General features: G+C 59.6%; 1 protein-coding gene across 1 annotated transcript in view; it reads left to right on the top strand.

Annotated features, from left to right (window-relative positions):
• RPL7A (ribosomal protein L7a) overlaps positions 1-14503 on the top strand; it is a 199057-nt gene that overhangs the window by 102975 nt on the left and 81579 nt on the right. The window lies entirely within an intron of this gene.

Below are 14503 nucleotides of genomic sequence, written 5' to 3'. Positions count from 1 at the left end.
CCCAGACCCACTGAGGCAGGGACGGACCCACCACGCTTGTGTGGATCTGGGTACGAGGGCCACTGAGGGGTGTTCATGCATGACGACTGTTGGGTGTGGGCATGGCACATGCCACACCACCCCAACAGAGGAGCGGATTCTTCTAGTGCCAGAGGCTGGGGAGAGGTGCCTGGGGCAGCTCTCGAATGCTCCCCCCGGGGAGAAGGAAAGTGACAGGTCTCTGGGGCATGGACAGCATGATACTGAGCGCGGTGTCTGAGGGGGTCATCTGCCATCCTCTCTTCTCTGCACGGGTGAGTTTCCATAATTTTTAAAATAAATTTAAAAACAATACCAACAACTCGTGACTATTGTCATCTGTGACCACCTGGGGAGTCTTCACAGAGACAGTGGAGTCCCCAAATGGAAATGGCTTCAAGTCCCCTGGGTCCTGTGGTTCCCAAGCTCTGGCAGCTGCAAACCCTTCCCTGCTCCCTGGTACCAGCCCGCCCCGGCCACCAGGTCCCCACGCTCCGCCGCCATCACTGCCCTGCCAGGTTAAGGAAACTCTATTTGTAGTTTGCTAAGAGGAGCGGCCCTACATTGCATGTAGCGTTTTCCTGAATGCCATTTGGCGTCTGTGGAGGTCCAGCCTAGTTTGCCCACCTGCTGGCTCACGTGGACAGGTGGCCCGAATCCCAGGCACAGCACGCGTATGCCCACAGAAACCATTGCTCCTTAGCGTGACGCCGGCCGCACTGGTTCATACAGTCAGACAGGAGGACAGAACGGAGGCACATAGGCCGGCAGGAGGGGAGTGAGGTGGCCACAGCAGGAAGGGGACACGCCCTGCACCTTCCTCCGTCCTCTGGCCCTGCTGCCTCTTCCCTCATTCCAGGCTCCAGAGCACCAGGCGTGAGTCTCCTGACCAAAACCCCTGAGGGGTCTCTGCTTCCCTGTCCCTCGGTCCTTCTCCGTTCTGCTCCCAGAACTTTCCACTGAAGTGCAGATGGCATCATCCTGGAGTGCACACATGAGTGTCTGTGTGCACACAAGTGTCTGCATGTGCTCATGCACCTTTCTGTGTGTCTGTGCATACGTGTCTGCATGTGTCTACATGTGTCTGTGTGTGTGTGTGGTGTGCATGCATGTGTGCCTGTGCATGCACATGTATCTGTATGTGCCTGTGTATGCATGTGCACACGTGTATACATGAATCTTTCCATGTGCTCGTCTCTGTGTGCATGTGTGTATCTCCGTGCACACGTTTGTAGGTGCAGATGTGTGTGTATACATGTGCGTGTCTGTGTGCATGCATGTGTGTCTATGTATACGTGTGTGGGTACATGTGTGCACATGCATGTGTGTCTGTGTGAGATCATGTGCGTGTGCCTGTGCATGGTGGGGGGAGCTGCCATACAGTTCCCACTTCAAAGTCTAGGTGACCCCCACCTCCATGAGGCCCCAGAACCTTCTTTGAACACTTGATCCCTGGCCCTGCTGCCCCTCTGCTAGGGTGTGTCTACCCACGTGGTCACAACGAGCTCAGATATTCCTTCATTGGGAGGTCTTCCCTCTGCCCCCAAGGAGGGCCAGCCATCCTGTCATGTCCCCTTTCGTGGCTCCTCACACACCCCTGACCACTGACCACAGACCCTCCATCACTGTCATGTGGCAGGAAGGGGTATTTGCTGCCATGGGATCTGCCCTGCATGGGTACTGCCCACGGAGAGGCCCTTGGAAGCTTCCTGTCACTGGTGCTTCAGCAACACCACATGTCATTCCTTTGCGTCCATCAAGCACCAGCACCTGAGCATATGTGTGGTTCACAGCAGAGAGACGTGAATGGATTAAGGGCCGGGACCCTGTTCATCCAGGTGGGCCCAGGGTGGGCACAGTATGTAAGTGGACGTTGGAGGCGGGAGAGAGTCGGAGCAGAGCAGATGTGAGGATGGGGATACTGCACGAGGAGGACACCCCTGGACACGGCTGACCGTGGGAGCCAGGAGATGCAGCACCCCCCCAATGTGAGCCCCAGAGGGGTGGGCACAAATGCTCTGTTGGAATCAATACTTTCAGCAGCTTGCTCAGCTGGTGCGGGGGACACCTGCTGTGCACTGGGCAAGGGGGTGCGGGAGGCGGTTCTGTGCACGGGATCCGGGCCGGCCTGGAGGACCCTTGGCCTGAGCCGTTCGCACGTCTAAAGGGAGGGCTTCTCAAGGCTTAGAATTCAGCCTGAGACGCAGAGCGGGGCCTCTGGGTTTGAGCGTGGCCATGTGTGTGTGCAGGTGTGTGCCTGTGTGTGTGTGTATTGGTGCATGTGCGCGTGTGTGTTGTACACATAGGTGCCTGTGTGTGTGTGTGTGTATCGGTGCATGTGCGTATGTGTACCTGTGTGTGAGTGTATCTGTGAGTGTGCACTTGTGTGCTTGTGTCTGTACGTGTGCACGTGTGTGCCTGTGTGTGTGTATCCGTGCATGTGCATGTGTGCAGGGAGCCAGAGCAGCAGGTCCCAAATCAGTGACACCTATGGTCACAGCCCTGTGTCTGAAGGCCCGAGCATCCCTGCCTGCCCACTGGCCCCGGTCCCCATGCCCCCCGGTTCCCACCGCACCCATCCCCACTGCCCCTGTTCCCACTGCCCCCTAGTTCCCACACATTCTCAAACCTGATTATCCGGATCCCAGTGAACTCCATGGGCACCGCTGTCATCGGACTGAATTTTATCTGCTTAGATTAGCTAGTTTGTCCCTGGTGCTCTGCCCCTGGGGCCTGCTGTGCCAGGAGAGGCCCGGGAATGCCTTGAGCTGGGGTGTGGAGGGAACTCCCCGTACCTCCTGCCTCCAGGAGGCTGGTGGGGTGCACCCCTCCCATCACAAGGGAGACCCCAGCCAGCAGCGTGTCAGGCTATGCATTACAAAACTGCAATGTTGACACCAGGACATGAACAGAAGTTCCTCCTGAGGCGGCCCCTCCTCGGGCAGAGTCTGTGTCTGGCCCAGCCTGGGGTGGGGTCACGAGCAGAGTCTACCCTGGCTGGGGTCCCAGTGTCCTGCTGTCCTCATCCTGGTGGCCCCGAGGAGCCTGGCCTCAGGCCTGCACTGTCATCCCTGCCACGGCCTCCAGCCAGTGGGGAACGGGGGTACCAGGTGATCCCCCCACGTGTGTCCCCACCTCTGGTCAGAACCTGTCACCCTCCCGCTCCCTCCCCCAGCCACAGAACCTGAGCTTCGTGGATGCCAGCCCTGCAGAAAGCCCCTGCAGGACACCCAGGCAGAGCCGCAGCACCCTGTCCCCGCCCGCACCCTCCTGCCCGCTGGGCCGCGGACCACTGTCCAGAACCAGGACATCACCAGTCCTCGAATCTCTCCTACCCTGGCTCGTCCACCCCGCCGCCTTCCCAGCCTACCCGAGGGACCACAGACAGACAGAGTCACTAGGGTTTGGAGAAGTTCTTTATGTGGAAGCAGGAGAGGGTAGGGGGCCGGGAGGGGTGGAGCGGGCAGGCCCGGGGGCAGGGGTTCCATCTGTGTCATGTAGGACATAGGGTCGCGGTGCTGCTGCCCCAGGGCTGCCATGGAGCCGCTGCTGCTCGTGCCTCATGCCCTGGGAGGGAGGGGGTGTCCATGAGGCCTGGGCAGGGGTGGTGAGGGGTGGCCATGCGGGGTACAGGGTGGCTCCTGGGGGCTCCAGAGGGAGAGGGTCCTTCTGCCATCTGCCACTACCCAAAGCTGTGGGGGCGGGGGGATGCCTCTGAGGTAAGCGGGCTGGGCCACCCTGGGGCTGCGACCAGGTCCCCGTTCTGTCCCCATCTGGGCTGTGCTCACGGCAGATCTGATGGATCCGCGTACCTCAGGCGAGTCTGCACTTCCAGCTCCTATATTAGTGACAGAGACCCGGTGACAGGGCACATGTGGAGCACCCAGAGCAGGAGGGAGGTGAGGGGGTCCCAGCGCCTCAGGGAGGAGCCGGGACGGACATCACCAGGACTCAGGCCGGCCTAGATGTCTTCTTGGGGTGCATGGGGTGTGGTCAGGGCAAAGCCTGGCCGCTCACTCCCGAATTCCACGTAATGACCATGACCCCGCCAGACAGAGAAAAGAGTTCCTCTCTGTCCCTGAGACAGTTGGGGACAGACATCCTGAGTGACCCCTGGGAGGGGGGTCTCACCGCAGAGAAGGCTCTTGGGCCCAGATTGGGATGCCCCCAGGGACCTCGAAGTCCTATGGAACCCAGGACGTCCCTCCAGGGGTCACTCATCCTAATCACATGTGGGAACGCATCTTTATATAGAAACCAAGAAAGAGCCCGAATGACAAGACGCCCCAGACAAGGCCCAGACCTGTCACTACCCGCAGCTCACACTGGACAACGAAGACCTAGAGGGGTCCCCTGTGTCCCTGAGACATGTCGTTGCACTGATGTGTCCCCGTGAGAGTAGGGGACCCGAGAAGGGACGGGGGCACAGGCAGAGCTAGCCGTTACCTGTCTGGGCTGGCACAACCATGTTCTGTGGCAGTCCCCTGTGCCGTAGGAATTTCTTAAATGCTTCCAGTGCTTCTGCATTCATGTCCGGATTTCTACCTGCAGTGAGGTATGCAGGTGAGCCCGCAGTGTCAGGGAGCGGACCGGGAGGAACCGGGGGTCGGGGGCGTGGAGGGTGGCAGGAAGCTCACCCATGAGCTTAGCTACTTTGAACCCGTCCCCCTTGAACTGTCCTTCACAGTAAAGTACAATGTAGTCCTTCACAGGTATCTCCTCCACGTGCAGGTGGCTCCTGCCCACTGCAGAAGGCCACGGGGTGGACACAGGTTCCTGACCCTGGAGGAGAGCTCGGGGGTGGCAGACGTCCCCCCACCCCCGACTGCCATGCCCTTGGATCTGCCCACCTGTCTCCAGCCTCCGCCTCCTGACCTGAGCCCCAGGACTGAGGTCCCCAGCACCAGAGTCCCAAGTCCCCGGCCCAGGACTGCCACCGGGGCAGTGGAGGCAGGGCAGGAAGGCTGCCTGGGGAGGGGGCGCTCCGGGTCTGGTGGGGCACATCCACCCCCTGAGCATCCGAGTCTCATAGGCTCTGTATTTGCCGGGCATATCGGTTTTCTCCAGGAAGGTCTCCACTGTGTGGCACTGCTCATTGGACCTGGAGGTCGGGACAGAGGCCAAGTGGGCAACGGCTTGATGTCCGCTCCTGTCTGGGGGGATGCAGAGGCCTCTAGTCCTGACCTCAGGGCAGCACAGTAGACCCCAGCCCTGCCTGGGGCCCTCCCACCTCCAGAGCTCTGTGGGTGTTCGGTGTTACCCCACACTGAGTGCAGGGCTGGGGGACCCCGAGTGGGGCCCGAGGCCATGGGATGGGGGGGCTGGTGGGCAGCTAGGCTGGTGCTGCCTGGGGTAGAGCCGGGCAAATGCTCACCTGAGCATCAAGGAGATGTGCAGGTCACCACTGCTCAGCCCCAAGACCTGTACGGGGGCACCTCAGCCACTGAGGTGCCCCTTTCCAATACCACAGTGTTAATATACCACTTGCCTGAAACCTGAAAGACACATGTCCTTGCAGCACTTGTGACCAGCTCCCCCGACCCTGACCCCCTCATAATTCCACCCGCAGGCCCCACCAGACACCTCCAGCACCCAGCTGCTCATCACCCCCACATGTCTGAGGCCTCTTGGTGGACACCGGCTCCCCTGGGGGCTCCGGGTCCCTTGCTAGTTCTGGCACATTCCCTCGGCCACATCCTCGTGTCCCAGGGCCTGGAGACAAGATGCAGGTCCTCTTGGCTCTGAACCTTCCGGTTCTCTGACCATAGCCTGGGGAGGGTCAGGCTTGAGCTCTAAAAGGGGTCTAACTCCTGACCACCCTCAGCGGCCCCAGCCCCACCCACCCCACAGAAGCCGCACGTCGGGGTCCTGGAAGATCAGGGGGTCCTGGGCTTGCACGGTGATGAGGCCAAGGGCCGTGGCCAGGAGCAGAGTCTTCATCTCCAGGGCCCTGGGGTCATGGCTGCCACGCAGGTCCGTGTCTGGGGCTCGAGAGGCTGTGTGGGCTCCTCATGGGCCGCCCTTTATACCGCCCACCCCCACCCCCACCCCTGGGCCTGGGTCCCTGGGGGCTTGCCCAGCCCACCTGCTGGCAGGTAGAGCCTATCATTTGGAATAGCTGCTCAGTAAGCCCTGATTTACTTGATTTGTGTCCCATGAGCTGTGTTTGGGGCCCGAATGGGCGAGCCACACTCTCAGAATGGGATCCTCGGGGGGCAAGGAAGCAGAGTGGCTCCTCACCTCCAGCCCCCCGCCCATGGCTCACCTTTGCTCGACCACCCTGGCTCTGCTCAGGCCTGTGCTCACCCCTGGGTGGGGCCCCCCTCCTGCAGATCCCAGACCTGCCGCATCCCACCCTGGGGAGCCCCCCAAAGGGGAATGTTTTGGGATTCAGGGCTCGGCTGCAGCCACACCTCCCTGGGGTGCCCCCAGGCTCACTGTGGGAGCATCACCCTCTCCCCTGTATCATGTTCCTGCTGGACCTGCTGTGGGACGCCTTTGTTCTCTTCCTGGGTCTACCCTGACTTGGCGCTCAGAGCCACAGAAACGTACTCTTTCCCAGGTCGGGTGGGCGGAAGTCTGAGAGCAAGGTATCACCGGCCGAGGTCCTCCAGCCCCCTCCACCCACGCTGCCACCTCTCCCAGATCCCAGAGGGCCCAGCTGTCTGCTCAGTATCCTCTGGCTTTTGTCCTGTGTCCCGAATCCCCTCTTCTCCCCTCTGGACACCAGCCCTCGGGTGTAGAGCCCCCAGCAGCATGACCTCGTCCCACGGTCTGTACCTAGGTGATCACGTCTGCAAAGACCCTGTTTCCCTGTCAGGCTCTAGGTGGGTCTACCCTTTCAGAGCCATCCAGACCTGCATGCCATGCTGCCCTCTCCAACTGACCCAGCATGAATCTCTGGCTTTTCATTTGCTGCCACCTGCCCCTGTTAGGGGACTCGATCCACTTGCTCAGGGCCCCACACCCAGGGCACAGAGGAGCCCAGCCCCGAGGGGCCCTGTCCTTACCCTGCAGCCCTAACCCCTCCATGGTATCTGACCCATGGTCCTGCAGGGTCATCTGGCTGCCTCCATCTCACACAGACCAGGTGAGAGGTTCAGGCGCCCAAGCCTAGACCCTGTGGTCAGGCCCCTGCTGCCCTCTGAATAAGGATCCCTGTGCTGGCACTGGGCTTGGAGTGCCTGTCCTGGGGCCTGGAGCTGATCCTGGCGGGAGGTAAAGGCCCCAGGCGGGTTATTTCCGGCCTCACAAAGGCATCCTTGTGCCTCTCTGCACCAGGTGTGCCTCCCCACATGCTCTCCATAACCCCTGGGTGATGGAACTGAACGTGCTACTTGTAATTACCCCAGTAATTACCCCCAGGCAAGTGCTCGTGAGCAGAGCCCTGCCCTCCCCAGGGTGGAGAAGGGGCAAGTCAAATGCTCTTTTAGGCCTGAGACCAGGAGGCAGGTCCAGGCCTTGAGAAAGGCTCTCGTGTTCCCTGTGTGTGCTGACCTTCTGCCAGGGACAGGCAGGGTCCCTGCCCCTACCGGATCTCTGAGATGACAGGGTCCCCGGGGACCCCTTGATGGCCTAGCTCTGTAGACACCCCGGTGCTGCCCCATCCTCACAAGGAGCCTGGGCCGCAGGGCATCAAAGGGCCCGAGAGGCAGTGGGTGTCCATGACCCAACTGAGCTTTGCTGGGACTCTGGGGTGCTGAGGGATGCTGGCAGGCCATGGCAGGATGTGGGCCCAGCCCCCAAGGCAGGTAAGAGGTCACCTGATGGGCACGTTTGCATTTGCGGGTATGTTGTGGGTGCTGGGAAGGGACACACACATCAGTGGAGCAGAACGGAGAACTCAGAAATGGGGTCACACAATAGGGCCAATTTATTGTTCGATAAACCTGTTGGAGTGACTGAACACACAAATAAAGGAGCCTTGACGTCAGCCACAGGCCTTCCTTTATGAAAGTAGCTGTTGCATTGATCACAGGCCTCAGTGTAACATAATTCAGGAGACATTTTCATGAGCTGGTGTCAGGCAAAGCATTCTCAGAGACAGCACCCAAAGTATCATTCATAAAGACAAACTGGTGAACTGGATGTCATTAAAATACAAAACTTCTGCTTGGCCAAGTATGTTGTTGAGAGGATTTTATTTAAAAATAAGTTGCATGTGGGACACCTGGGTGGCTCAGCAGTTGAGCATCTGCCTTCAGCCCAGGGTGTGATCCTGGGGTCCTGGGATTGAGTCCTACATGGGGCTCCCAGCAGGGAGTTTGCTTCTCCCTCTGCCTGTGTCTCTGTCTCTCTCATGAATAAATAAATAAAATCTTAAAAAAATAAAAATAAGCTTGTGTTGGGAGAAATATTTGTAAATTTCATAATCTCAAAAAAACAATACATTGAAATAACCTCAAACCTCAACGGCAAAAAGCAAACAACCCAATAAAAATGAGCAAAACACTTGAACAGACACTTGCCCAAAGAGGACATCCAGAAGGCAAAGGGCAGTGGGATCTGACATGCGGCATCACTGGTGATGAAAACGTGTCACCACGCCATCCAGGAGGCAGCGCTACATGCCCACCAGAGCGCAGGATATCAGCAGGGACACCAAGAGTGGGACCCTCACCCGCAGCTGCTCTGGGAAACGGCTTGGGGATTTCTTACAAATACAGATACACACCTTACACCTTTCCTAGGTCTGCATGTAAAAGAAATGAAAACACAGGATTCCACGCCCACAAATGTGTATGGCAGCCCCAGGCACGATTGCTAAGAACCAGAGATGGCCCCACGTGCCTCTCTCTTGAGCTGGTCAGACAAGCCACAGTCTGTCTATGCAATGGAATGACACAGTAAATGGAGCAAGGCATGGACCAGGTTGGTGGCAAGGTGGGTGGCGAGGGCCTGAGCAGAGTGAGGGTTCCCACCGGGGTGCCCCAGTGTGCTAGGGGGCAGGGAAGGCAGCAGGAGGGAGGCCTCACCCGTAGTGTCAGGCATGGAACGGCTCTGTATCCCGATTAGGGTGGTGGCGACACAGATCCGTGCACAAGCTAAGGTTCATAGACTTGTCTGCAGAAATGCTCCTGGTCGATGTGGAGCAAACACCCACCCACACCAGCCCCACCAGGGAACGTGCTCCCTCCCTGCTCTGTCCGCCAGCGCCAGAAGGCACAGCATTTGGAGTTGTTTTTCCCTCCAGCCCCTGGGCTGGGAGGCCTCCAGAGGCCGTTTCCCCAGAGTCTCTGCAAGTGTGTTGCATGTTCCCAGAAAGCAGGCCATGCATCAGTGGAACATGGGGCGTGGTGGTGCAGGGCACCAAGTGACAGCAGTTCCTCACCCTGGGGTTGCTTGCAGGGACACAGCACCCGCTGGAGACTAGCTGGTTTGGGGGACCCAGCGGGCTGCTGCTCTCAACCATAAATGTGGGACCAGTGATGGGCTGAGGGTGGCTTTCCAAAAGGAGATGTTGAACCTTGGAGCTCCAGGAATTATCAGGGCCTTGGCATCATCATTTATTTCAGAAACCTCAGGACAGAGGTGCCTGAGAGCAGACCCTGCGGTGACGGTGTGGCTGTGGGACTGTGCCAGGAGCTGAACTCAATCCTTGCCAAGTCTGTCCTGGCAACGTTGGGGAGATGACAAAGTAGTGGGACCTCGACACCCGGATGTGGGACGTCGATGAAGCCCTGGGGCGAGGAGGGGGGGACCGTGGCCCTCCCTCCCTGAGAACCAACCCCTCTCCCCCACCGGGGGCACCCCGCCTCCCACCCCTGGGAAGCCCCGGCTGAGGCGTGGTGAAGATTCTGGAGGCGTCAGAGAGCTGGCCTGAAGGCTGAATCACAGGATTCACCAGCTGCGTGTGCATGCTGGAGTCAGGATGTCAGGAGACGGCGCAGGCAGCTGGGGGCTCCAGACACCAGCCGAGACTGCCCTGCGGGCTCACGCGGAGAGACTGAGATCCCAGAACTGCTTTTAGAGAGAGTGGAAGGGTCCCACGTCGGTCAGTCAGTCTTTTGGTCGAGGTTCCGGAGAGAGAGCCCACACCGCCGTTGGAACAAACATACAGAATTCGTAACTGGTCACAGGGGACAGTGACTAAAGGCAGCCAGGACTGGAGAGAACGCAGGCATCCGAGAGGAGCTGCAAGCCCACCGGGGCTGAGGCCTGGGACCCGGCCAGGAGCAGACCCGCGGAGTCAGAGACATTCGTGGGGCTCAGGGCTGATGGCTGGGGTACCTGTGGAACTCCCCAGAAAGCCACCACAGGGCATCCTGCTTGCTGCCAGGCATCCCAGGAGCAAGGAGACGAGGAGTAGGGCAGGAGGCAGACCCCTGGCTGGGCCCCATCCTCGTCGCCCTCTGCCCACAGGCCCGGCCCTGGATCCCACATGGGAGGGGAGCAGGACACGTGTCGGGGTCCCCTGGTATCATCTTGATTCTGGGTTCCCTTCAACTCTCTAGGTGGCTGGCCCAGAAGGGCCATCCTTACCCTCGTCTCTGGGGGGCCTGAGCCCCTCGTCATGACTGTCTCTGGGCAGGGAGGCACCAGCAGGTGAGCCCCCAGCAAACCCCCAGGTCCAGATGAGCTCCTTTCTGCTCTGCCCACTGGTAGCCAGTCCCCCAGTTCACCATGGTTGAGGTCAGCACCCCGACCAAGCAGCCAGGAGATGAGAGAGTTGGAACAGCCGGCACGGAAGTGTCCATCGCAGTGACCTGGGGCCGAGTGCACCTGTGTGTGTGAGGCGCTGGGGAGAGGCAGTGACGCGAGGCCCCACCCATCTGCCCCCAGACCTACTGCGACACTTCCCGCTGGCCTTCCTGGGGGCAGGAGCACACCCAAAGCAACTGAGGTAGAGCAGGACTGCAGGCCATGCGTGCCCTGGGATGGCCCTCAAGGGACCCAGGCCAGACTGATGGGGAGAAGGTGCCGAGTGCGTTGTGTGCAGGTCTGATGCCTGGGGACCCCAACCTGGGGCACCCACGTTCTATTTCCTCCTCATAGAGACTGTGTACGAAGCCAGGTCAAGTTTCCCAAAGGCAGCAACATCCACTCCAAGGGCAGAGCACGGATTTGGGGCCCTGGCCAGCGCTCTGCTCATGTGCCCTCTTCTGTCAAGATCGTCAAGCAGTCCCTCCCTGACCGCCGGCCACCCCTTCCTTCCCTGGGGAGCAGCATTATCTCCGACGAGGCGGGATGCAACTCCCTGAGACCCTGGCAGCCTGGCGGGGAAGCTGTGGTCAGTTGGTCCATGAGCACCTGGGGGAAGGACTCGGCTGGGTGCGCTCTCTGCTGCCCCCACTTCTGTGTTGAAGGCAGGCCTGGTGTCTGCTGCCTGGAGCAGATGCAGTTCTGATAGAAACCCTGCCATCCTCCTGGCTGGAGAACGGGGACAGGGTCCCCAGCAATTAGGGCTGCTGGGAAAGGAAGGCAGAAAGCCAGGAAAGAAAGGAGCCAGAGAACGAGAGCCCCAAGTTCTGCACCTAAACTGTCCGAATCTTGGGCTCACCCTAAAATATGAACGTACAGGGTGGACTCCAGGCAGCCCAGCCGGGCTCACAGAACTGGCCTGTGCCCGGTGCAGGGGACACAGAGCATGCAGGTTGGGTTCAGACAAGTTAAATGCCTGTTTAAAAGGGTAAAGTACAGAGACACCTGGGTGGCTCGGCGGTTGAGCATCTGCCTTCCACTCAGGTCGTGATCCTGGGGTCCCGGGATCGAGGCTCCCTGCATGGAGCCTGCTTCTCCCTCTGCCTGTGTCTCTGCCTCTCTCTGTGTCTCTCATGAATAAATAAATAAAGAATCTTTAAAAAGAATAAAATGAAAAAATAAAATGGTAAAGTCTATAGTCTTCTTTAAAAATTTTTGTTTATTTATTTGAGAGAGAGAGAGAGGCACCAAAACATGCAGAGAAAGTGGAGATGACCAGAGAGAAGAGACATGCCTTGCATGGCCGTGGGCGGAGACTGGGGGCAGGACGGACGTCAGTAAGCATCAGCCCACATCAGGGACCCCAGGGCCCAGAAGACTGTGGGCCGTGGTCAGAAAAGGGTTGAAAGAAACTAGGAGCCCACCCAGCATCGTACAGCCGCTGAAAACACCTTTCATGAATAAAAGCAACAGTGAAAGCATTGGGCCGGAAACATGTTGTGGATTGGGGGCACCGGTCCAGCTGCAGATGGATGGACAGTGGGACTCAGGATCCGGGAGTGGAAGGCAAGGGGCAGGGCAAGGGGTGAATGAAGCTCCGCTTTCCCCTCTCCGTCCCTCTCTGGCACATCTGGCTGGTGGATGCAACACACGGGCCAGTGGGCACCTTTGGGAAGTTGGGAGGAAAGGGCCTGTGCAGCCGCAAGGCCTCCACATTTTAGCCAAGCCCGTGGAGCCCCAGGTGATATGTGCTGTGGCCCCCAGGCAGCCACTCTAGGAGCAATCAGAATGGGGGGTGGCTTTGGGGGTCCACGTGGATCCCCTCGTCTTTTGGAAGCCCTGAGACCCGACCACTGAGGGACATTCCCTCTTCCAAAATGCCCCTCCTGCCAGAAGGCAGTCCCAGCCCCACTGTCCCTGGGACAGAGCCCAGGGTGGGGGTGGGGTTTGGGTGAGGCTCTGGCTGGGCTGAGGGGGCTCTGGTCTGTTCACAGGGGAGGGAGGTCTTGTGGAGGCCACACATGTGCCATGGGCAGGACTCCTCAGACCTGGAGCCTGGGCAGAGGCCCTGGCAGCTTCGTGGACCTGGCCAGTGTGAGGCCTCAGGCTTGGGCCACCTGCAGGAGCCTGGCGCACCTGTGACTCACTCTGTGAATGTATGTTCCTCCAAGCAGAGCCCCGGCAAGTCCTCAATCCTCATGGTCCCCCACGAATGGTCATTTCTCTTCCCCGCAGACGGGTTCCTCCCCACAGCCCGGTGCACGGCATCTTGTGGGCAGGCTGTTCTAAATGGATGTCCTCCCCCAGATCCCCCGGTGGTCTATGTGGCAGTTGCCCAGGAAGTGGGAGGAAGCGGAGACTGAGTCAGGGGCGGGGGGGGGGGGAGGAAAATCAACAAAGTGCTTTCGAGCCACAGCCGAGCCCACAGGCTGGGTCCAGAGACACTGCACGAGGGACAGAGGATCTGCAGGACACCCCAGGCCCCCAGCCTGCCCTCCAGGCTCGGAGCTGCCTCCCCTGGCCTCACAAGTGCAGCCAAGTAGAGAAATTGCCCCAAGACACCCATGCCCCCGCTGCAGGTGAGCCGGGGAGACACCCGTGTCCCCGTCACAGGTGAGCTGGGAGCTGGGAAGCCGGACATGGGGCCACGTGTCGAGAGCATCTGCTCCAAGGAAGCCTCGGGTGCTGCGTGGCCTCTGCTCCAGGCCCCCCGGATTGGGTCAGTAGGCAGTCCACACGGGGAGCCGGGACGGCCCACTCTCCCCACCCACATGCATCACAAGAGCCTCCCTGACAGGTTGGCACCTGGTCAGCCCTGGCAGCCCCCGTGTGCAGAGGCTCCCTCTCATCTCCCAGTGTCACCGTGTCTCTCTGTGTTGTGCCATCAGAGAAGATTTTAAATCTTATCAAACACCAGAAACCCCCAAAGGTATCTGAACAAAATGATACATGTGGTACTTTCTACTCCAGAGATGTCCCCTCCCAAACCCGCCCAGACTCAGACCTGGCAAGCCTCGAGCCGGGACCCAGAGGGAGGCTAGGAGTCTGGAGGGGGCAGCTTGGGAAGCAGAGGCTGGCCTCCTTGGCTGACAGCTCCAGCGCCAGCCACACCCCTGATTGGAGCTCCACCCCCGCCCACCACCCTGTGCAGGTGGCTTGGATGCAGGACCAATACTGAGGGTCCAGGGCACCCTGCATCCCCCACCCGGGCAGATGCTCCCTTTGTCCCAAGCCCACAAGTCTGACTTGTGCTTCTCCATGGGTCAGACCTGTCCCTCAACCCCAAGACCACCCAGGACCTGAGCTTCGTGGGTGCCAGCCCCGCAGAAAGCCCCTGCAGGACCCCCAGGCAGAGCTGCAGCACCCTGGCCCTGCCTGTACCCTCCTGCCCGCTGGACCAATGCACCGCTGCCCAGAACCAGGACATCACCAGTCCTCGCATCCCTCCTGCCCTGGCTCGTCCACCCCGCCCCCTTCCCCGCCTACCCGAGGGACCCCACAGACAGACAGACAGAGTCACCAGGGATTTCAGAAGCTTTTTTTTTTTTTTTAAGATTTTATTTATTTATTCATGAGAGACACAGACAGAAAGAGAGGCAGAGACACAGGCAGAGGGAGAAGCAGGCTCCATGCAGGGAGACCGATGTGGGACTCGATCCCGGGACTCTGGGATCATGCCCTGAGCCCAAGGCAGGCGCTAAACCACTGAGCCACACAGGGATCCCCCTGCAGAAGCTTTTTATGTGGAAGCAGGAGACGGTGGTGGGCCTGGAGGAGGGAGTGGTGGTGGCAGGAGGGGTGGAGCAGGTGGGCTTGGGGGAGGAGATCCTTCTGCATTCTGCAG

This window comes from Canis aureus, chromosome 16 (genome assembly GCF_053574225.1).
Source record: "Canis aureus isolate CA01 chromosome 16, VMU_Caureus_v.1.0, whole genome shotgun sequence".
Classification (NCBI taxonomy): Eukaryota; Metazoa; Chordata; class Mammalia; order Carnivora; family Canidae; genus Canis; species Canis aureus.
Note: the sequence above shows the minus strand (reverse complement) of the source record. Positions and strands in the feature narration are given on the sequence as shown.